Here is a 24,661-nt window from a genome sequence, read left to right as displayed (position 1 = left end):
GTGGTGCTGAATATTGATAGACCTCATCCCATATGGTATTCGCTCTCGTCTCTTGGTGGAGAAAGCATTTTAATTTTAAAAAAATTGTAGTTCAGTTCTGAGAGAGGGCAGAATTAGTCATTTGTATTTTGGGGAGGCACCTATCAATGGGGGTTTTGTTTGGGTATGGCTTGTCCAGGGGACATGCAAATGTGTCATAGAGGAGTGTCATCTGTGCTTTTCTCTCGTTAAGTTCAGTCATCCATATCCTTCTTTCTTTCTTGTTTGTACCAGGGATTGAATCCAGGGGTGCTGAACTACTGAGCCACATCCCCAACCCTTCTTTAAAAAAACTTTTTTTTTTTTTTTAAATTTAGAGACAGGTTTCACTAAGTTGCTTAGGGCCTCACTAAATTGCTGAAGTGGCTTTGAACTCCAGATCCTCCTGCCTTAGCCTCCTGAGCTTCTGGGATTATAGATATGCGCCACTGTGCCCGGCTCAGACATCCACATCTTGTTTAATGGATGTATGTGTGTACTGTCTTATGAGCTTCCTGAGAAAAAGATTCAACTAATGTGTTTTGTTTGACCATATAGTTCATGAATGAATATTGTCACTGGAGAAAATCTTGTAGGATACTTAGAGTTAAAAACATTTTTTTCTTTTTTTTTGAGATTACTCTTTCCCTTAATGTTTTCCTTTCGAGATCCATATGAATGAGATGGTGAGTATGTACTGTAAATATCCACAGCACAGAGCAAATTTAAATGAAAATGAATGAAGCAGCCTATAGCTTCTTAGTGAGCTTGGTTTCTTGGCCAAGTGTCACAGGATATCACTGTGCTATAGTTCTCCTCATTGGCTCCTACTTTATTCTCTTATTGAAGAATGATGTGGCCGCAACACAAAATTGAAATACCTTCCATGGACCCAAATTAAAGCCCTATGCTTAGAAGCAGCCATTGGTTGCAGCATGGTAGCCTTTCTAAATTTCTTTGTATTCTCGTGTAATCCTCTTTCTTTCCTTAGCATGAATAGTGTCTGCAGTCTTGGCTAGTTTTTGTCTTACTGTCTTGCTACAGATGGTCTGGGTAGTTAGAGTGGTTGAAATTACAAGACCATTAGAAGAAAAATACAGACAAACCTTTAAATAGCAAGCAAACTCAGTGAGTGGACTACAGCTTCAAATATATTTAAATGCTGTGTAGGCTGATTTCTGGTCTATTTAGATAGCATTCTTTCCTCTTCTCTGGCCAGTCAAGGCTTTACGAAAATAGAAAGCATTTCTTTTAATAAAAAAAAAAGTATCTCAGGGCATGTTATTTTAATAAAAATAGAAAACCAAACTAGTGTGGTTACCATATGAAATTCCACCAGGGTCCAGCTTCTCCTCATAGGTTGTTATGGAGCCCAGGTTTTCTTTTGTGTTGTTATTTGTTTATTTCTGTAGTGTAGATTTCTTTGGTGATCTTATTAGTGGTAGTGATGTTTCATGTCAAAAATAACATTTCACTGGTGGTTAAAGTATTCAGAGGGAGACCAAAGTTTAAAAAATAAATTGAAAATGTGAAATGAGAACGATCCTTGGGAGGCATCCTGGGGCACCTAGGCATCTGTGAATGCCCGGATGATTTGTGTCTGCAAGTTTCCCCTGTTCAGGAAGCTGCTCCTGGGAGTGCCTGCTCCTCGTGCCACCCTTCCTGCTCCCTTGTTGTCTGACAGGACTCCACATCTGTGTTGGCCGTTTCCTTTTTAGATGGACAGATTAAAAGTCTCAAAACCAAGTATTAGAAACACCACCGTGCTGAAGACCCCCAGCCAGGAATCCTGATGTCATTGGCCTGAGGCCTTGACTTTGAAGCTTTTTAGAAGCTTTCCAAGTGTGCCTACTGTGGAGCCACCACAGAGGGGCAAAAGGGGATGTTATTCATCCCCCTCCGACTGACACCTTGGGGAGGAGAGGGGCTGACTGCACTGTACCCCAGCCCCAGCTGTGGCTGCCAGGCAGGAAGGGCTCAGCACCTGAAAGGCTTCCTTTGGGCAACAGGAGGGTGGGACAGAGGCTTAGCTTCCCTCTGTGCTGTGGGAGGGGGTGGTGTGTTCAGAACTGGGCGTCATCTGGGAAGAAGCTCTAGCTGTTCCTCTGGGGAGCAGGTGGCTCTTCTGGGTATCCTCATGGGACAAGGCTGGCTGAAAACGTTGAGTATTATATATACACACATATATAATATTTTTGCAATATAATGATACATACCACAAAACATGAGATTTTAAAGCACAAAAGATAACATTTTATAATATAAAATATATAAAATGTTATATTTGAATATGATATCATTTTATATAAAATATTATATTTTATAATTTAACAATTTTGATATTAAATATTTTTATTATTTTTTAAAATACTTTTTGTGTTACTGGGGATGAATCCAGGGGTGCTATACCATGGAACTACATCCCAAGCTCTTTAATCCACCCCCCACCGCCCCTCATTTTGAGACTGATTCTCACTAAGTGGCTGAGGCTGGCCTTGAACAACTCATGACTTGGGATTTTCCTGCCTCAACCTCCCAAGCACAGGCATGAGACTTTCTGATCATCTTGGACTGTGTGCGCCGGTGCGTGTGCCCTTGCATGTGAGGGGGAGAGGAGGGAGAGGGAGGAGGAGTGGCCATCTGATGACACTTTCAGGAGGTTCTCCCTGACCCTGGCTCATTTGTTGCAACCCAGTTGGATTGCTGATGTCTTCCATTATTTTTTATTCTTTCACCTATTTCGTCAACATTGAGAACCTGGTATATGTCCTACTCTGGGGAGGGGCTGATGGCAGGAAAATAAAGGTGATCATTCTTCCTCTGCGGGGTGAGGTCCTGGGAAGGTTGTGTGAGAAGGCAAACACAAGGCCACGCGTTGGCTGACTGAAAGGACCGTGGTCATCTGCCGGGGTGGAATATGATTAAAAAGCAGGAGAATCGTTATATTTGAGAAGGGAAGAGAGCATGACTTGTTTGAAAAAGACTTGGGGAGTGGGTGATGAGCCATGTGGTGAACATGATACTTGGAGGGTGTGACCTGGCACTCAAGTCCTGGGCCCCAGCTACCCCCACCATGGACTGAATCCCTGAGCCTCTGAGATGAGGTCTCTCAATAGGTAGGATTCCCTCCAGGATTGTGGTCAGGATTCTTGGTGTAATAAGTTTTGAAGTATTTTGCAAGCTATAGTAATCACTCCAAGTTAAAAAAAAAAAAAGTATAAAAATTTAGTAAAAATTATAAAAATTTAGTCAGTTAATAACGGGCTTTGCCTGCTCTTTAGAGTCTAGGAACAGGAAATCACACATTATGTTCATTACATTCATTAAAATGTTTAAGCTGGAACTGTGCACCCGTCTTCTTTTTAGTGTATTTTATTTTTCCTTGGCATTACTTGAAAGGCATGTTCAGCAACTGGTCCTGGATCTGTTTCATGTTTTCATTTGGGTTCTCTGACCCCTCCATAGAGGGCACCAGGTGCTTCCTATTCTAACCATTAGCAAATCCCAGGATTTGGTTGGAGAGACATTGAGGGGACTGGTATGACATGAGCACGGTGGTCTCCTCGCTCCTGCCCCAATACTTTGACCTTACTTTGAACAGTTCAGTGAACTGTTCAGTTCAGCAACTCAAGTAGTTTTTTCCCACTGCTCTAGGACTTTCATTGTTTGGAAGAGGAAGCTGAGTCATAGTCCAATTCTACCATTGTGTCAAAGTGAAATTTTAGTCTAGGACTAAAGGAACATAGGTCACACTTTGTGAAATCAGACTATCGAAAGGTGGATTATGAGCTGGGCAGAGATTATTGTACAATGGCTATGCAATTGATATCAAGTTCAAGGAACATTTTATTAGAAGAACTTTTTGACCCCAAATCTAATTTTTAGTAATGCTTTAAAAAATCTTTAAAAATACATTAATTATTCAGACTCCTTGAAAAACATTCAATGCAGATTGAAAATTATGCAAAACAGAAAACTATCATTCCCTCTCCCCCATGATAACCATGGTTAATAGTTTTATTTGTCCTAGCTACATGTTTTCCTTATCAGTATGCAAATATAAGGCTTTATGTGTAGGTTCCCACAAATAAAGTTTTTCTCTTTGAACCAAAATTGAAATCATTCTGTGTTGGGGCCATCCCGTTAAAAATATACTAAAAATACCCGTGTACACGTATCTTAGTCCACTGGGGTAATTATTGGCGCAAATATGCTTTTACAGTTAAATTGACATCCACAAAGGGTAGAGAAGTGAAAAGTGGTAGATCTGTGTTTGAACTTGCTTTTCTTTTTTGTGCAATTGAACTTCTCTGCATATGTTTGCAGGCCCTTCCTGTGAATTCTTCAACAAATTGCCTTTTGCCTTTTTCTCATTTTTTTTTCTGGAGTTTGGATTTCTGACTTTTAAACTCTTCATGATTCCAAAAGATATTCCTACTCCCACAATGGCAGACTGTGAATGACTTACTTGAATTTCTTTTGAGTTTTAAGATGGTGAACTTCTAACTTAAAAGACGGATATTATTTCCAGATCTCTGGATAGAAGTTTGAGTGTTTGGACTGAGAGTCTATATTTTCTCCTTCTCTGTGGGTTCATTGTGGAATCTGTCATCCTGAGCTGTGCTGAGACTAGTAATTATATAGGTGCTCTTTCTACTTTATCACATTTTTTATACACTTAATAAATTATTTTCATATGGAGAGCAAGCCTAGGATAATTTAGAGAGAAATGTGTCTTCCATGTATTTTATGGAACATGTTAGATTAGTAGAGAGGGGCTGTGGAATTAGACTTAAAATGTAATGCCAACCATGCTACGTTCTGAGCCTCAGTTTCCTCAGTTGCACGATAGAGGAAAATGGGCTGAGTTAGTCTTTAAATGTGTGTATGTAACATTCTGGCATGTAACTTAGCCAAATTGAGGAAAAATTTATAACAAATAATGACTGCTTATGATAGTAGAGATTTTGTAGTGAATACCAGAAAGACTTAGGTGCAATAAGACATTAGTTTAAACGAGGCCCCACATGCACCATTATCTTGAAAATTTACCAGTTTGTCCTCATCCTTCAATTCTGATCTGTTGGTGATTTTTCACATCAAAGTTTTGAGACTGTAATTCTCGGCTGGGCTCCTTTAACCACAGATCTACTCCATGGCAGGAAATAGCCTTATAGAACAGCAAATGGCCTGCAGTTGCTTGGAGGGTGTCTTTGTGGCAGGGTGCCAGAAATGTTTTGCTGGTTTCAAAGTTCACTTTCATTTGTTCAGAAGGGTTTTTACTGTTTGCAGGCAAGCCAGGTGAACCACGAGAAGGGGTGCAAGCCTCCCCAATCATTTTGTGCTACATGACCTATTTGCCTTTTGGTGCTTTATATAAAAAGCTTTATTTAGTCTGCAGTGAAGTTATTTCTCCAAATAGAGGAGAACTGTCTTGGTAGTCTGGGAACATGAGAGATGTCAGTTGAATGCCGCTGATCCGGATACTCAGAGAGGCTGGCTACAAGGTGCTGGAAAGATAGGCACCTCCCACAGATTCTTCCAGGTCACTTGCGTTTCATCAGTGAAAATACCTGGTCAGATAGCAATCCACTTGGCCCTCTGAGAAGCAGGTCCTTTTATCACACCAGCACTGACCCTCTTCTACTGGCACAACCAGCCCCTTACTGGGAACTTTCTGCCAGGGCTAGTCTCCTGGCTTCTGACCTGGCCTATTTTCTTGTTGACTTCTGGATCGCATGCTTCCTCTGTTTTGCAGATGAAATTTATGGCAGATTGACTTTCTTTTGAGATAACTCAAACCCACCTATGCAATCTAGCATCAGCCAATCTAATAAGAACTCATTAGTTAGTTGTTAATGAATATATATTATCTAACTGAATAGTTAGTCGTACAGCAGAAAGAGTATAAGAGCGAGAGAGAGAGAGAGAGTGTGTGTGTGTGTGTGTGTGTGTGTGAGAGAGAGAGAGAGAGAGAGAGAGAGAGAGAGAGAGAGAGAGAATGGTTTAAGGCACACTTGGGAACAGGAGAGAAAAACATCTCAAAATGAAAATAACTATTATGTTTTAACTCTGCTCATGTGAGTTCTTTAAACTAATGGCCATGTTCTGTCTTTGCTCTTATGTATTTCAAAGTGATGGATTTTTAAACAGGGAAGTTGTAGATATTCTGCAAGTGGACTGAGGAAATAGTTCTCATGTCCCTTTTTGTGTCCCATGGAGCCTTTCTTGTCTATCCATCTCCTGCCTGTTCATTTCTCCTGCTATTACAAAGAGAATCTTACGTTTTATGACAAGAATTTATTTTGTGGTTAAATGAGGTGTACTGAATTTTTAAAAAGTCCTTGAGATTGCTTTCTGTGTATTCACTGGGTTGGTTGCTAGGCCTTATGCTGCAGAATTTCTCTGAGCAGTAAAATCTAAATAAAAATAGAAAGTGTTGAAGGTAAATCTGCATCTTGATTACTGAAATAAAGAATTGACATTTACTTCCCATAGTCTGGAAGACATTTAGTAAATAGTATTTGCCTGGTGTTTTATGATGAATCACTCTTAGCATATTGGGTTTGTGTTATGAAGCACATAAGCATTGATTTCCCTCTAAGTTTTAAAATTTTCTCATCTATTTTTCTTGAATAGTGCCCTGTTTTATATCAACCTCAACTACACCACACATGGCTCAGAATTAGAAATGAGGAGGAAAAAATAGAGTAGGAGGCCAAAAATAAATGATTTGGTGAACAATTATTGAGCACCTGCTGTTTTCTGCATCCTGTGGTAGTAGTTCATGGAAGCGTTGGAGTCTTTTAAATCTGGTTTTAAACTTAATGATTCTACTCACTGGCTGCATGGGATCATTGCTTGTGCCTTACAGACTGTGCACACAGAGCTTGTGATGGACATTTGCCCCCTGGAAGGCAGGCACACCACAAAGTCAGTGCCTTAAGGCTTTATTTCGTGATTGCTTTCTTATTTCACACTTGGGTATCAGTTTCCAGATTTAGAACAGTAAATTAGCAAGGTAGTGGGTGTGAGTGCTGCTAAAATTGACATCCTGACAATAATGTGCCCACTAACAGGCTGATTGTAGGAGATAAAAAAAATAAAGAGCAAAGCCAAGCAACCTAAGTCAACAGGGCACTCCAGTTTGCCACTCAAGTAGGCTAAAATTGGAAAAATAATTAGCATGTGAAAAAGCTCTTCTACTGAAATGGCTGTGCAAGCTACAGAGGCAAATTGGTTTTTCTGGGATATAGCATCCAACTAGGCATTAGAATCCTGTTTTCGTGTGTCTGGATTTAGGCTCATCTGCACTGCTGGTTTCCAGTGCCTGGGTTGATGCTTTGGGGCCATTTCAGTGACTTTGAGAAGCATTGTTGATGTACTTGGAATTGGACAGTTGGAAGCAGGGTGTGACCTCATGGTTTGTTCTGCTAGCAGGTCATCAATAATTCCCTCCTGTGGTCAGTCTAGTACACCTTGTCAAGGAATTCCTTCCTAACCACCAAGTATAGGTTTCCCTTTTCTCTCATCTTACAGCTTCTCTACTCGTATCAAATTCATTAATTCCTAGTTGTGTTCACCTGTCACAGCATCTATGCAGATGTTATCTGTATTTTTGAAAATCTAATCTACCTCTGCAAAGTGAGTCCTGGAGACTTACATTTTAATGATCTTCTCCACGTGGTCAATATGTATGTTTGAGAACTTTTGCTTTGGAGCTTGAAGACAGGCCTGTTCTTGTTTGTCTTTGAGTCTTCGGAGATACCACTGTTCTTGGTATGTTTTGGTGACTCAGAATGTTTTAGGTGAGTGAATGAGATGGAATTCTAGTCAGAAATGAGGGGAAGCAGGTGTGCCTGTGGAGGCCAGTATGCCATCAAAATCAGTTGAATGATTCTAGGCCATTTATCTTTATTGTTTTGAAAGATAATAGTATGTAAGACTGAAAATTTAATATGAACATACCAGAATTAGTTCTTGTGTTTTTCCTTAAGAAAATACACTGTACCTTTATAATTTGTATGTATGTCTTTTTTGAAATAAACACTTATTTTAGAATAGTTTTACATTTGCATAAAATTTACAAAGATGGTACAGAGAGTTCTGGTTTATCCTGTGGGTTGAGGGCCCCCATGTTAATATCTCACATTACTGTTATGTCACAGTAAATGAACCAATATTGATACATTGTTATTCATAGTCATTGTTATGAATAATAATTCAAATGTCTCATCAGGAGTTATTGTTGAAATTTTGTAAATTTATAGATGAAATAATATGTATGGCATATATCATGTTTTGAGTTTGAATTCTTTTTGTGTGCAAGTTCAGACTCAAAACTTTCGAATTCTCATATGTAGTCATAGTTGCAAATAGGTCCACAAAGCAAATAGGCCAATACTTGTGATAATTAGATTATCAAACAGATATTTCCAAAGTTGTTTGCCTTCCAGAATGTGGAAAAGGGGAAGGTTATTTCAAAGGCTAACATTTGGCTAATCTATTTGAAGTATTAATGGAAATAATTGTATAGGCTTCTATAGGCATGTTATTTGTTTTAATTATTTATTGTCTTTTCAGGCAGAGGGTACTATTCAAAATATTTAACAGGTGTAGTAGAGGCCTCAAACTGAAGACCACATAATCAGAAGGTCCTAATAATATGGCCCTAGAAAGTTCTACTGGTTAAGAACACCTGATATAAAGCAGTTAAAACAGCCCATCACTGTGTTAATAGGTGCTATCTAAATATTTCTATTATTGTTGCTCTCATCTTTCACTTCAGTTGTTTATTTCTAATAAGTTTAAAACAAACAGTGAGATAACACCAGGATTTCTTTATATAGTTAAATCATCACGTGTATTAAAAATTGTACATTTTTGGTGCTTAAGGTACATCTTGATGGTTTTCTCCATTTGCTAGACACACATACTGTGTGGACAGAAGAAATGTGAGTTGTATTCACAGGTTGGTTTTTTGCCTCCTGTCCTGCCCTCACCTGTCAGGTTCCCCTCTGACATTGTAGCCTATTGGAACCAGAGACTGTTGGACATGGAGATGTGGAATTTGGAGTCCAGTTGTTTTTCCAGACTCCCTCACAAACACCCACAGCCTGGTTTCAGCTGATTGCAGCTAAGCAAGGGCAGGAGACTATACTTGCCTTATGCCAAATCCCCCTCACTTCCCCATGATGATATGTTATCAGTGCTCTGATCCCTGTTATTTGTTAAGTTAATCTGTGCTTCAGGGATCTGGGAAGATCAGAGCATTTTGTTTTCTGTGACTTCATTTTGTAATATAGGCTCTGGGTAGGTGAGACTGTACTAGAGACATTGAATCCCAACAATTTAATATCTTCAAACAGTGTTTTTATATTTAGCCTTCCCATCCCCTTCAGCATTCCAGAAACAGATGCTTAAATTGGTTAAACAGTCCTTCTGCTGTGTATTCTAAGGCCTCCATTTTCCTATTAGCAAGTGTTTTTTTTTTTTTTTGTGTGTGTGTGTGTGTGTGTGTGTGTGTTTGTGTGTTTTAAATCCACAAATACGTGAGAACAGAATAGTCAATGGGACTGGAGGATTATTGAAAATCCTCCCCACGTTAGAACTGTTGATCTCAGGATTTCCTACAGACACTTTGATGGCCTTATCTATTTCTCCTTTGAATTTACTTGGCTGTTTCTTAGCAAACATTTTATTTGCCAATGTGGTTATGAAAATAATTATTTGCAACAAGATCCGTTATGATATTAAGTCATCTTAGACAAATTAGTAAACTTACTTCAGATGCCAGTTTTTACATCTCGTGTTGTAGATGTGATTGGTTCCCTGGTGTTGGGTGAGGAGGAGCATATGGGAGCAGGTCCTTCCCTTTTGATTGGAGCACTTGGACTTCAGAGTCAGTCTGTATGAATTCTGCTTCAGGTACTCCCATTTACTAACACTGAAATACCTGGGCAAGTTGCTCACTTTTCAGTATTAGTAACCTCTGTGGAAAAAGGGGACAGTAAAAGCATCCATTCCATGTAGATATTGTGAGAATTAAATTACATAGTAATCCACGTAGGATGCATTCCATAAATGTTGCTAATTATAGCACCAGTAATAATGCAACCACTGTAATTAATGCTCCTGTTAATTACTACTACTATTAATAGAGCCACTAGTATGAATCAAGTTGGCTGAATTGAGATTTGATTTGCTGTTTCTCTATAGGTGATACTGTGCCACAAAACAACCAAAAGATAGAAAGAGGTAGATATAAAATCCAAATTAATTAGCCTTACCCTGAATGGTGTTGTCACTTCAAAATTTAAATCAATAACATTACAACATTTTGTGCTGTCCCATGGAAATCCTTATTTTTAAAACTGTGTTGTTAGAGGCTGGGGTTATGGCTCAGCGGTAGAGTGCTTGCCTTGCACCTGTGAGGCACTAGGTTCCATCCTCAGCACCACATAAAAATAAATAAACAAAATAAAGGTATTAAAAAAATTCTCTTTAAAAACAAAACTGTGTTGGTAAAGATATTTCAATCTTTTAAAAAAGCTTCCCATATTTTTTTCTCCATTGTTGAGAGTTTTTTCTTTTAAAAATCATAGTTATATCAAAGAATACTAATGTAATACAAAAAACAAAAAAAAAACCAAAGTACATGTATAATGGCATAAATTGACGTGAACATACTTTATATATAGATACGAAAAATTGTGCTCTATATGTGTATAGATATAAAGCAGTTAAAACAGCCCATCTGTTTTGATTGAGACAAAAGTGGTAACTTTTGTCATGTATTTAAAATAAATAAATAAATAGATAAAAGAATAAATAAAGTAAAAAATATTTTGCTACCATCTTAGCAGAATAGTAATTTTTATTTCTTATTATCTCATTTAGTCTCTGTATCCACACTTAAAAATAATTGTAATTGTGTAATATTTGTAATGTTTTTCTTTGTTGCTTTAGTTTTACATGATTTCATGAACATTTTCCAAATTTCTATCAGGTAGTTATGTCATGTCATAATTTCTTTTTTTCTTTTTGGTGTTCAGGTTATTTCTAGTTTTTCAACATTGCAGATTATAGTGCATTGGCAAATGAATAGTAAAGTGAAAAGTTATCCACAGAGTATTTTATCCATAAAAATGCAATAAAATTGTTGTGAGGATCATATAAGTGGGCAGATATAACCCCAGTACCCTGGGGACAATGACGACTGCTACTGTTACTGCTCCTATTCTCAGCCAGGACACTATTGCCACTTTGGGCCAGATAATTCTTTGTTGTGAGGTATGGTGGGTGGCTAACATCACCTCTGGTCTCCATCCACCAGTGGTGACAAGTAAAGACCTCTTTCTGCCAGATGTCCCCTAGGGGCACAGTGGCTTCCAGTTGAGAGCCTGACACAGCAGTTAGAATAGACGCGAGCAGTCTGGCATAGCTATTTAAGTGCTAGATAAATATTTCCTATCATTATTATCATTGTTACTGTCCTTCATTTCAGTTGTTTCTGATAAATTTCTAGAAATATCATTTCTAGGGTAAGTTTAATTTTTGCAGTTATTGACAGACATTACTGAGTGTTCTACAGAGGACTGAGTTAAGTGTAATAAACTTTACACCATTATTTTATATAAATTCCAGTATCTCTGCCATCCAGCTAGCATACAATTGTTAATACTACATATTGTTTAGTGTTCAGTTTCTGGAATTACTGGCCAAGAGGATCTCATTTCCTGTATTTTGTAGTTGTATTGCCACATTTCAAGATTCTCATAACAGCCATTGTCTACTCACCTTTTTATGTGAGACTCTGCTATTCCGTCTTTGCCCTCAATAAACAAGTCTGTATTCAGTTTTTTTTGCATGACCTTTTAATAGCTCTATGTAGAACATCGATTGGGGTCTTTTCACATGGCTGTGTCTTTCCATCACAGTACTTTGCTGTTTTGTATTAAGACAATAATTAATGGTTTTCCATAATATGAGACCACTCAGCATATAAATATAAGGTGACATCCTCTTTTTTGAAAGGTAATTTTGTGGAAAAGAACTTTGTACTCTGTGATGTGTATCCTTAAAGAAACATGGTACCTCTGACTTAAGTACGCTTCAGGAAATAATTCTGATCCTAGCTACAGCAGGGACTCTTGGCCCCATTCATACCCTCTTCTCTGGCATTTCCAGGTACTAGGACTTACAGCTGTGGGCACCAACATTCCTTTGCCTGTAGGCATGCTCTGTCTGGACAAGCTCATACACACCCAGGGCTGGCAGGAAGTGCCAGTCCCTTACCCCCAACTGCCCCCCCACCCCCACCCCAGTGAGTGACTGCTGAGGTATAAATTCTCTAGTTTTCTGCTGTCTCAGTTGATCCAACTTTGAGATGAGCATTTTACATGGGTTGTCCAAGTTCCCAGGTGAATTGCAGTGGTAACTTGATTGATAATGACCGTTTCACTGGCTAACTTTACTTCCCTGTCTCATTTCTTTACTCCCTGCTAGTGTTTACTAGGACCACCTCCAAAATAAACTATTAAGACTTGAATGTTTATCTCTGGGTCTGCTTCTCACAGGGAAACAAAGTATGTTAGGAAATTTTCCTTTGACCTTGACTCTTGAAACAAGAGAAGAGATCAAATCTGGAGAACAGAAATCTTTTCAAGACCTGTCTAGCCTACAGAATGCTTTAGAGCCATGGCAGAGTGGCATTTATTGTACCTTGGAGACGTGACCTTCAGCCCACATCTTCACACTGTGGACTGACTTAGGGTTATGGTTTAGATGTGGTGTCCCCCAAAGCTCACATGTGAGATAATGCAAGCAGGATTGGAGGAAAAATAATTGGCTATATCCTTAACCTAATCAATGAATTAATCCCTGATGGAATTAACTGAGTGGTAACTGGAGGCAAGGGGGTGTGTCTGGAGGAGGTGGTTCACTGGGGGCGTGGCTATGGGGCATATATTTTGTATCTGGGGAGTGGAATCTCTCTCTCTCTCTTCCTGATCATCAAGCAAGCTTTTTCCTTCTGCTACACTCTTCCTCTGTGATGTTCTACCTCACTTTGAGCCCTGAGGAATAGAGCCTGCTGTCTGTGGATTGAGACCTCTGAAACTGTGAGCCCCCAAATAACCTTTCCCTCTCTACAGTTGCTCTGGTTGGGTATTTTAGTCACAGCAGCAAAAAAACTGACTAAAACGTTTAGGGAATTGCAAGATTTCTGAAAGATTAGTTTTTCATTTGTGTCTTTCCGCATATAAAGACCGACTGGTATTTGGAAAGGGATAGGAAAAACAAACAAGACAAAAACTTTTATCTCTTGTCGTCCTAATTTTGTCCTTCATTTGAGCTGATTATTAATGCCTTAGGAAATATCTTCAGCTTGGCAGACAGAGCAATATTAGTTTTAATTGTGGACTTAGTCCAGAGGCCTGTGTTTGAGTTAAAACCATCCAGGAGTTGTGGGCAGAACAGATGGTCCTATTTCTGGATGCTAAGAGGGGCTTTGTAGGGCTGGAAGGAAAGAAGTGCCTGTTAATTACAGGCACAGGTCGATTCCTGGGATTATATTCATTATGCTGCCAGTTCCTCACACAATTGAGAGAATAAAATCAAGGGCCAAATGAACCATCATCACAACAACAACAGCAACAAAAAGAACAGAGTTGTAAACATTTGCTTTGTTAATTGAAAAAAATAAAGTTGTTGAGATTGATTTCTAAAAAGTTGATTTCAGCTAGAATATATAACTGGCTTTCTTTAAATGGGTGAGGTGGGGTTGCTGAGGTCCTGGTGTGGGCATCCCATGTCAGGCAATGGGTCCTGCAGGGGCACCCAGCTCCCTGCCTCTCCTCCCTCCTTTCTCTCTGCCCAGGGCCCAGCTGCTGTCCCCCAGTGCGCTCTCTGACTGCACAGCTCCAGGAACATTTGTCATAGAGTCACATAACTGTTCAGTTTCCTCTCCAGCAAATTGTTGAATGTAGTTTGCAAAAAGACGAGGTCATTGCATAGTCTTCCATGACCTTCGCTGTAACTGAATGGGAACTGGAGTGAATGTTGGCTGGCAGAGGTTTCACATTTTCCGTGTGAAAGTTCTTTCTTTGTTGTATGTGATTAATAACTGGATAGGATATAAAGCCAAATGATTTCATTGTTGAACACAGACTCGAAGGTCATGAGAAACTGCCTGTTCCAATTAAACTTTGCCAAGATGAGGTAGAAAGGTTGGCATTGACACCTGAATAGTTTTTAGAAACAAGGCAGAGAATGTAGAAAAAAAAATGACAAGTGCCATTCTCTATGTGATCTGAAAAGCTGATTTCAACTTAATGCAGTGATATGTTGGCTCCTTACAACCAATGACCTTTGAAACTGAGATTGCACTGTGGTTACCACTCAGGTGTGTTGAGGACCTACTGTGTGCCAGCTTGCTCAGGTTGAGTTTGTTGTGCTAAGAAATGTGGTTAGAGAATTAATTGTAGGTATACCCATTTCATTTTTCTTAAGTTTTACGTTGTATTGGTTTGCTATTTGAAACATAATTTTGAACCAGCTTTCTTTGTACTAAGCACTTTGAGTTTCATTATGTTTATGTTTTCAAAATAATTTAATAATCATATGTAATATTTGATGGACATACTATGATCCTTAAATTAAAAATACAGACACCAAGGCACCTGACAACTAATATCATATAGGACCGTATGTTTGCTCATCTTCTTTTCTGTGCATTTTCTAGGCTTTTGATTAAGAAATTAGGAAAAGATTGACTTCTAGTCTGTCCATGTCCATGAAGGAACTAACCGCCCCAGCTTTTACTTAACTAATTCTCTGCATATGTCCATGTATATAGTGAATTGCCACAAATGCTGGCTGCCATCAGTCTTAAATTATAATAGTAGCTTAATTTTGAAATTGACACTTTGGAAGCCTGGTTTTCCCAGAGCTGGTGGAGTGTGAGATGCTCAAGGATGAGTTGGCCTGGTTGGATCGTCTTTGCAGTGCTGTGACTCGCTTGCTTTCAGGCTGGGTCTGGACTCTTCTCTCTCAGGGCAGCTTCTAGTCCTGGTTCAGCTGGTAGGAATTTGATTCTGAAGTAGCGACAACTGCAGATGGGCGGGCATACAAACTCTTCCTTCTGCTCTTCCCATTAGACTCTTTCCCTGCTGAAAACCAACAAAGCAAAAACACTCCTAAAACATTTAAAAATGTTTAAAACATAGTAGGTACTATGCATGTACTTATTCCAGTTTCATATTCCAGTTTCACTGGAGTTGAATTCTTTCTTTTTTTTAATTGATTTTTTAATATATGACAGCGGAATGCATTACAATTCATATTTCACATATAGAGCACACATTTTCATACCTTTGGTTGTATACAAAGTATATTCAAACCAATTTGTGTCTTCATACATACACTTTGGATAATGATGTCCATCACATTCCACCATCATTTCTAACCCCCTGCCCCATCCCTTCCTTTCCCACCCCTCTGCCCTATCTAGAGTTTGTCTATTCCTCCCATGCTCCCCCTCCCTATCCCACTATGAATCAGACTCCTTATATCAGAGAAAACATTTGGCATTTGTTTTTTTGGGATTGGCTAACTTCACTTAGCATTATCTTCTCCAACTGGAGTCGAATTATTTCTGTTGAAGAAGTTGTTTTATTATATAGCCAACTCCTGATTTCTTCTGAAATATCAGGATTTTTTTTTCTTTCATCTAAGGATATGTCAGGCTATTACTTTAGTGATTCAGTAAATATTTATTTATATTGATGGTACCTATGAAACTATATGAGAGAGACAAGAGAATAAGATAATTCTTTCCTTCTAAGAATTAAGAATCTCACTAGGAAAGTAGATCGTGTAAGCGTGGATATATAGATTGTTTTGTTATAATAGGAATTAAATTTAAAATGTGGGAATGGGCTGGGCACAGGGCTAGAGGAGAGGCTCTGTCTCAAGGCTTCATCAAAGAGAGGATCATTTGCTATATGGAATCTGATAGGCTCACAGGGGCTGAAGGAAGATGGTCCAGGTACAGGATCAGAATTAATAGGGTCAGCTATAGAAAAGTGTGCCATATACCATAGTAGGTACTATGCATGTACTTATTCCAGTTTCATATGGATATGTATGATTTTTTAAAAATTTATTAGTTATTGATGGACCTTTATTTATTTGTTTGTTTATATGTTGTGCTAAGACTCAAACCCAGTGCCTCACACATGCTCAGCAAATGCTCTACCACTGAGCCACAGCCCCTGGATATGCATGATTTTAAAGGCAGTGAGCATTGTTTGGAGGTTTTGAGTGTGAGGAATTTCATGATCAGAGGTTTTTCTATCCAAGGTGATTAGGATACACACCATGCGGTACATAGTATAGGGGGTTATTGTAGTACCTGGAAGGAAAGTACCTGGACTTTGAGATTGGTAACTTGGGAATATCTTGGCTCTGGTGAGCAATTAAATTGAATTATGCCAAAGCTCACTGCATGGATTTTAATACTTAAGATTCTGCTGCCAAAAGCTGAGCTCACTCCTCTCTTGAGTTTAGCTGTGGTGGAAGGATCTTGTGTGAGGATGATTCTTCTCCTTCATTGGAGTGACATGCTCATTTTCTAGACTGGAAGCTCAGCTGATAACCTGCAGGAACTGCCTCTGACTGTGACCCGCTTCCCCACTGTTTCTTATGCTTCCTCTGTGAAAGGTAAAAGGAGCCACTGGGGTCAATTTTCCTTGATTTGGTGTCAGTGTGTATGAGATTGCCCTTGTGTAGATTTTGTATGTTGGTGCTGATCTGTATGTCACTCTGGCTGGGGCTAGCAGCTCGGATACCTATAAGCTCTGCCTGGGCTACTTTGTGCTTCTACTTCTGATTTTATACTTCCCAGTTCGTGATTCACAGGCAGGGATTGAATGACCAAGATGTGCTGCAGATGAGGGGGTGTGTTGGTTTTCTCTTGCGGCTGTATGAAATTGGCATGAGTTTGCTGGCTTTGAACAATACAGATTTCTTATCTTTCAGCTCTGGACGTCAGAAGTCTGATACAGGTCTCGTTGGCTACACTCAGGATGTTGGCAGGGCTGCATGCGTTCCTTTTAGAGGCTCTAGAAGTGAATCTGTTTCTTTGTCCTTTCCAGCTCCAACAGGCTGACCATGTTCACAGCCCCCTTCCAGCTCAAAATCGGCAATGGTGGGTGGAGCCCCTCACTTTCCTTGCTCTGATACTCTCGGGCTTTCCCCTTCCTCACATATAAGGACCTCTGAGATTAGGTTGGGCTCATCAGGATGATCCAGGACAGTCTCCCTTTCCTAAAGCCACTTGATTGGCAACCTGAGTTCTCTCTGCATTTTCAGTTATTCCTTGCCATGTAACCAAATGTGTTCACAGGATCTGGGCGTTAGGACACGGGTACCTTTTGCTGGGGTTTGGGAAGGGGAATGTGTTATTTGGCCTACCACAGAAGATATGGTTTTCATTTCTTTTAGACATGGACATCTGCATACAAAATATGGAATGGTGAGGAGTTTTTCCTGTTTATCCTGCTTCTCTGAAATAAATTTCATCCCTTTCCTTTGGCAGCAGACTCACACTTAATGTAAAAAAAAAAAAAAAGTCCTGCTAGACAAAGATGTTCTTGTTTTTGTGTGGGATAGATGGGATGGATATGCCTGTCTGATGATGGGGAAAAAGTAAAGGAAGGACCTAAATAATTTCAGCTTTAAGGGCTGCATGGGGTTCTGTAATGGATCATGAAGAGTAGATTGGTAATTCTGCTCTGATGAAACCACTCCTGATCATGCACTCTTTACACTTTACTCTGAAGCCAAATGCTTCAGTTAATGTGATCTAATGGTTTTCTCTCAGTGTCATTTGGCAGGATGTTATTAAAGAGAAACATCCAACATAGTGTTCAAGCTTACTTGGGAAGAAAACAAGTGAATAGCCAAACTGAAAGTGGAATTTAAATGACTTCTATTTTAGGAAAAGTGAAGAAGTTGAGAGGTTAGTTAACAAGGCCTTTTTTTTTTTTTTTTTTTAATCTAGATTCAGTGGTAATTTGATCTGTGAAAGAAATTTATTTTCAGTAATTTTGGATAGTATTATGGCAGCCATTAGAGATTTTATGTGCATCACATTCTAATCTGACATGAGAACCTAGACTGTGTAATTATCATGTGAGTATGAAGGCTGAAGTGCTAAAGTGGCACCGTTTATGTTAATTTACTTGCAAACAGCTAGCATATACCCGTGGGAGATGCCACTTGCAAGAAATTTTTACCTACATTATAAAGAAGTGGCCGGATGTGAGGCTAGGATTTGTCAAGAAAATATTCCAAGACAACAAAGTCACTTAGACACATCATTTCTTCCTTATTAATTTATAAATAGAAGTTGCGTTTTATAGATAAGATCTTTTTCTGTGCCCCTCAGTCATTGTATGGACAATGCAATTGTTATGGGATAATATTTAACTGATGTAGAATAGAACATTATGGATTTTGGAACATTTAGAATAATTTTCAGAAAATATGCATTTCTGAAGCACATAGGTGATCTGTAGAAGGAAGGTAAGGTTCTGTCGTAGACCAGCCGATGTCGTGTCAGTGTGATGACCCACCAGCTTAGTCCCTAAATCATTGATTTTCCTGTGGATTAATCCCACCAGCTTCTATTTTTCAAGGAGAAAATAATCTTCAAGAAGACAGTTATTTGTTGGGTGAGAGCCAAGAGAACAATTCTAGGAATGTTAAAGGCCCCATGTGAGGAGATGATTGTGTTTATTACTGATAATCTTCAGCGACTGAGGAATTGAGGGCATGTGAGCTCCTCATCACTTTCTCTTCTCATATCCCATGCAGGCCCATCCTGCAGGCTGATGGGAATAATCACATGGACATTTAAGAAAGCCTGGTGCCGAACATTCCTTCCTTCAGTGTTTTCAAAATTCTCTAGTATGTAGAAGAAACCTTTGAGAATGACAAATAAGAATGATGTTATCTAAAGGAACAAGGGCCTGGCACATAGCAGATGCTCAATAAAATTTTTTTTTTCAAGAAAAAGGAATAAATCAAACAACTTATTTGTGTATGTGGTTCAAGTTAGTTTTTATAGGATAGGTTTTCTCTTTTTGCTTTAGGAAAGGAGTTTGTTTTATATCTCAAGGAAAGAGAAACATACCTTGAACATTAAGGACTATAAACCATAAGCTTAACAAATAATAAAGTTGGTTTATTGTCAGCCTCAGAATTACAGAGAAGGTCCTAAGAGAGACACAGTGACTTCTCCTGTGGTTTAGAGAAGATGTCTCTTTACCATGTTGGCTGCAGGGATTTTGTTTTGCTTGTTTGTTTTATACTTTAACTTCTGTTTGACCTTTTATAAAATGAGACTCTATAGAGTCTCATTTTATAAAAGTGTTCCTTTAAGATAGTGTTAAAGTCTTCTTTTATTTCCTTCCTTCCTTCTCTCTCTCTCTCTCTCTCTCTCTCTCTCTCTCTTTCTTTCTTCTTTCTGGTGGGGGGATTGGAAAACAATATAAAAATTGATGGAAGTTGCAGTGGTACATGCCTGTAATCCTAGCAACCCAGGAGGCTGAGGGGGGAGGATCGCAGGTTCAAAGCCAGCCTCAGCAGATGAGCAAGGCATTTAGCAACTCTGCAAGGCCCTGTCTCTAATTAAAATGTTAAAAAGATCCTGACTCAGTAGTTAAGTACCTCAGGTTCAATCCATGATACCAAAAATAAATAAATAAACAAACAAGTAAATAAATAAATAATAAAATAAATAAATAAAAAAAAAATTAATGGAAGTAATGGAATGAATTTCTGCCTCCAACTCAAACCCACATTTGTGGAGTCACTAAAACTTACCAAGGGCTGGGGATATAGCTCATTTGGTAGAGTGCTTGCCTCACATGCACAACACCCTGGGTTCACTCTCCAGCACCACACGTGTACATACAAAAAAAAAAAAAAATTTCCCAAAACAAAAACAATAACAACAACAACAAAACTTACCAAATATGTGTGTTTGCTAATTTTATTCATATTTACTCATTTACTTCCATGGCTTTTAAAGTCTATAGGATTAGCTGATAAAACGCTACCTTCCTCCCATCCCCTTTTTATATTAAGTATTATCTGTATATGTTTTTATCTTTCAAAGGAACTGTGGAGATCCCCATCATTGGGTGATTTTCTTGTTTGTTTATTTGTTTATATTGTTTGCTAGAGTTTGTACTCAGGGCCTGGCATATGCAAGGTAAGTGCTCTACCACTGAGCTACACTCCCAGCTCCCCCCCCCCCCCCCCCCCCGCCTTTTTTGGTACCAGGGATTGAACTCAGGGGCACTCAACCACTGAGCCACTCCCCAGCCCTATTTTATATTTTATTTAGAGACAGGGTCTCACTGAGTTGCTTAGTGTCTCACCATTGCTGAGGCTGGTTTTGAACTCCTGATCCTCCTGCCTCAGCCTCCCCAGCCACTGGGATTAGAGGCGTGCAACTCCCAGCCCTTTTTAACTTTTTATGTTGAGACTTGGTCTTGCTAAATTGCCCAGGCTGGCCTTACACTTGTGATCCTTCTGCCTTAGCCTCCTGATTAGCTGGGATTACAGGTGGGTGCCACTGTGCCTGGATATATATTGCCCACTTTGGATTATAAATATAGATCATATTATTTATGTTGTTTAACAAATTTGTTTTTCTGGTATCTCTCTCTCTCTCTCTGTGTGTGTGTGTGTGTGTGTGTGTATTGGCCTTAGCTAAACACATTGTATACCTTTTCTGCCAATACTGATAGGTCTAGCATTTTCTTTTAAAACACTTTATTTTTAAAAAATGTTATTATTATTTTTTTTAGTTAACACATAATTGTCATATGCTTTATGGGGTACAGTGTGGTATTTCAAGCATTATGTGTATACTTAGCATATTCCTTTTACCACTCTCTTATTTAGCATGAGCGGAATTCTACATGCATCCTAAATCATTTGTAGATTAGCTTTTATGCTTCAGATAGCCGGAAACAGAAATAAGAAGAGAAGAAAGAGCAACTGATCAGAGGGATATCTCAGTTGCTAAAACTCGGCTTTGTTCCTCATCTCAGAGAGTGGCTGTGTTTGGGCGGGATGGGGGGAGGCATACATCTTGAAAGGAGGGGGCTGTTGACTAAGAAGTAGGCCTCCACCTAACAGAACACCCACTGTGACTATTTACAATGTTTGAATCTCAGCAAAAATACCACTTGTATTCTGAATTCCTTTGTTTCAACTACATAACTCAATAAGAAAGAAAGTTTCCTACAATAGAAAAGAATAGACACTGTTCAGAGGCCAAGTTTTGCCTTTTAAGACTGAATGTGCTGTATTTTAATCTTGCTTCTCAAGTTCAAAAGACTGGTATAAACAAGAGGAGGGCCCTCTGGTATTTCTCTGCAAGCTTCAGTCATTCTGTTTCTATTTAATATATTTATTTTTAATCCTGTTTATTTAGGGCCAGTTGCTACTGCATCTAAGGAGTTGTGTGTTTCTCACAGGTTAGTGGCCCTCGGATGACTAGGAGCATCATTTCTAGGACCCCCAGGATACCAAGATTCATAGATGCACAAGGCCCTCAAGTAAATGATGTAGTATTTGCATATGACTTCTTACATCTGCTTGTATACTTTTTAAGTCATTGCTATATTCCTTGTAATACCTAACACAATGGAAATAGTTACACTGTATTGTGTAGGGAATAATGGTAAGGAAAAAGTGTACCCATTCGGTACAGATGCAAGATTTTCATTCACATAGTTTTTGATGTGTCCTTGGTTGAATCCATGGTTGTGTAACCCACAGACATGGAGGGCTGGCTTGTACCTTCTCCCAATGCAGGGGTGTGGGCTGCCTGGATTGGGCTGTGTTTAATTCTTTTCAACTGTTTATTGATTCTGTCTACTCATCTGTAAAACCTCCTGGTTGTCATGAGGATTTAAATAAAATAATGCAAGTGAGAAAATAACTTGGAGAAAAATATGTGCAGATCATATAAGTGTCTGGAGTCTAGAATATATAAAGAATTCTTACAACTCAACAATCAAAAGACAGCTAAGGTTGTGGCTCAGTGGTGGAATGCTTGATCACACGTGTGAGGCACTGGGTTCCATCCTCAGCACCACATAAAATAAATAAAAGTATTGCATTTATCTACAACTAAAAAAAAAGTATTAAAAAAAAGATAACTCAACTGAAAAGTGGGCAAAGAGATAGACATTTCTCCAAAGAAGACACACAAATGTCTAGTAAGGTCATGAAAAGATGATCAACACCACTACTCATTAGGAAAATACAAATCAAAACCACAGTGAGAGTCCACTTTGTACCTGCTAGGATGGGCATAATAAAAAATATGACAAAAAACAAGTATTGGAAAGGGTGTGGAGAAATTAGAACCTTACACTGCTGGTGGAAATGGACAATGGTGTAGCAATTTTGGGAGACAGTATGGCAGTCCCTCAAAGAGCATTATCATGTAACCCAGCCATTCCCCTTCAAGTGAACACTCAAGAGGGGAGAAAACCTGTGTCCACACAAGACAGCTGTACAGAGTTGCAGAGGAGAGCATTATTCTCCCAGGCAAAAAGTGGAAACAACTGACATGTCCTTCTCCTGATGAATGTATCAACAAAGTATGGTTTGTTACAAAGTAACATTTTCTACAGAGCTGAAGCAATCATGGATATCCTCTCATTGGTTCCTCTGATCACTCTGGATAGATTTCAGATTACTGTCACTCACAGTAGCAGGCATGTGTTTATTAGAAGGGATGGGAAAAGGGGACTCTCTGAAGGGAGAGAGGGGGTCCTCTCAGAGAGAAGAACAGCAAGCCCTCTTCTGCCCTCCAGTCTTATCTGGGGTTCCAGGGAAGTTTCCAGAGAATCCTGCTCATCCTCCTGTTGACTTTTGACTGACAACAGGATTGCGTAATACTTCCAAGTCCTCAACGCACATGGTCTTACCCCATGGAGGGGAGATTTTGTTGTTAAACTGGCATGCCAAAGACCCAAGGCAACTCTGGGTCACTTTGGCTGGTGCTGACCAGTTCTAATTGAAACTTGTTCTTACAGGTTTGATGGTTAGGGGCTTTGCTTCTAATTATTCTGTCTTTCTGCATTCTGGAATCTGGTCTGTGTAAAGGTCATGAAAGTCTCCTTCTTTAGGGTAACTTGTGTCCTTTGGACTTGCATTTCTTCTGCAGTCAATGGTGGTTTGCTGAGGAAGGTAGCCTATGCTATTGACTTAGGTGATTTTTTTTTTAAGAAAATGTGGGATTCAGAACCCTAAGTCCAGTTTATAGAATTACCCCTGAACTTCATATTCCCACCACTCATGTCCATTTGTTACCTATCAGTTTTTCCATACAACTGAATATTATTCAGCGGTAACAAGAAATACAGTACAGGTAAGGCTACAATACAACACATATGCACCTTGAAAACATAATGCTAAGTGAAAGAAACTTGGCACAAAGGGCCACCTATTACCATTTCCATTTTTATGAACTGTTCACACAGGCAGATCCATACAGATAGAAAGTAGATTCGTGGTTTCTAGGGCTGGGGGAGGGCAGGAAATAGGGAATGACAGCTAATGGGTGCAGAATTTCTTTTTAGGGTGATGAAATGTCTGTTATTAGTGATAATTGTTGCACAACTTTGTGAATATACTAAAGCCCATTGTATTGTGTGCTTTATATGGATAGATTTTTATGGCATGTGACTTATAGCATTGACCAAAAATAAGATAATGCAGGAAAAGCAGTACCATGCCTGAACAGGGCAAGCACTCTGTGTGTGAGCTCATTCTTCTACTGTTGGCATCCTCTTCATTATTATTTTAAAAAGATAATTGCTTGTAATGTGGTTCTGTTCTTTCCAGTTATTTCCCTCAAATTACACACTAGCAATTGGGTGCTTGTACATTTTTTCTGAAGGTCTGCATTTGTGAGAAGGTCCTGGGAGGGAGAGGTTTAAATTATTGTTTGTTTGTGTGTGTGTGTGTATGTGTGTGTGTGTTTCTCATTTGCTTACACTGCATCTTCTTTCTATAAGATAAAGTGCTTCTTGGCAGGTCATATGCCCTTTATAGATTTTTCTCTTTTTACTCTTTCAGTTGATTTATCTGATTAGACACTTTCAACTTCTATGATGGGAAGAAGGAAAAGAAACCAAGAATAAGATAATTCTAAGAAATTCCTCAGCCTTGATGATGAAATTTCTACTCTTGGTTTTTCCCTCATGATGAAACAACAAGGAGTTTTTCTTTTGGGGACAGTAGCTACAGAGCACAAGAGTCATGCTAACAAAGCTTACTGGATGTTCTCTGAAAATTTTTTTACATAAAAATTTTTTTACATAAAATCTGTCAAAGATCAACTTTTGGCCAGGCTCGGTGGCATACCCCTGTAATCCCACTTACTGGGAACACTGAGGCAAGAGGATTGTGAGTTTGAGGTCAACCTGGGCAACTTAGCAAGTCCCTACTGGAAAATAAAATGAAAAAGGCAGGGGGTGTATTTCAGTAGTAGAGCATTTGCCTAGCATACTTGAGACCCTGGCATCTATTCCCAGGACCAAAGGGG

The 24,661-nt window shown here is 39.1% G+C and overlaps 1 protein-coding gene across 5 annotated transcripts in view; it reads left to right on the top strand.

Moving 5' to 3' along the window:
- Utrn (utrophin) overlaps positions 1 to 24,661 on the top strand; it is a 515,075-nt gene that overhangs the window by 57,746 nt on the left and 432,668 nt on the right. The window lies entirely within an intron of this gene.

Source organism: Marmota flaviventris, chromosome 6 (assembly GCF_047511675.1).
Source record: "Marmota flaviventris isolate mMarFla1 chromosome 6, mMarFla1.hap1, whole genome shotgun sequence".
NCBI classification, from domain to species: domain Eukaryota; kingdom Metazoa; phylum Chordata; class Mammalia; order Rodentia; family Sciuridae; genus Marmota; species Marmota flaviventris.
Note: the sequence above shows the minus strand (reverse complement) of the source record. Positions and strands in the feature narration are given on the sequence as shown.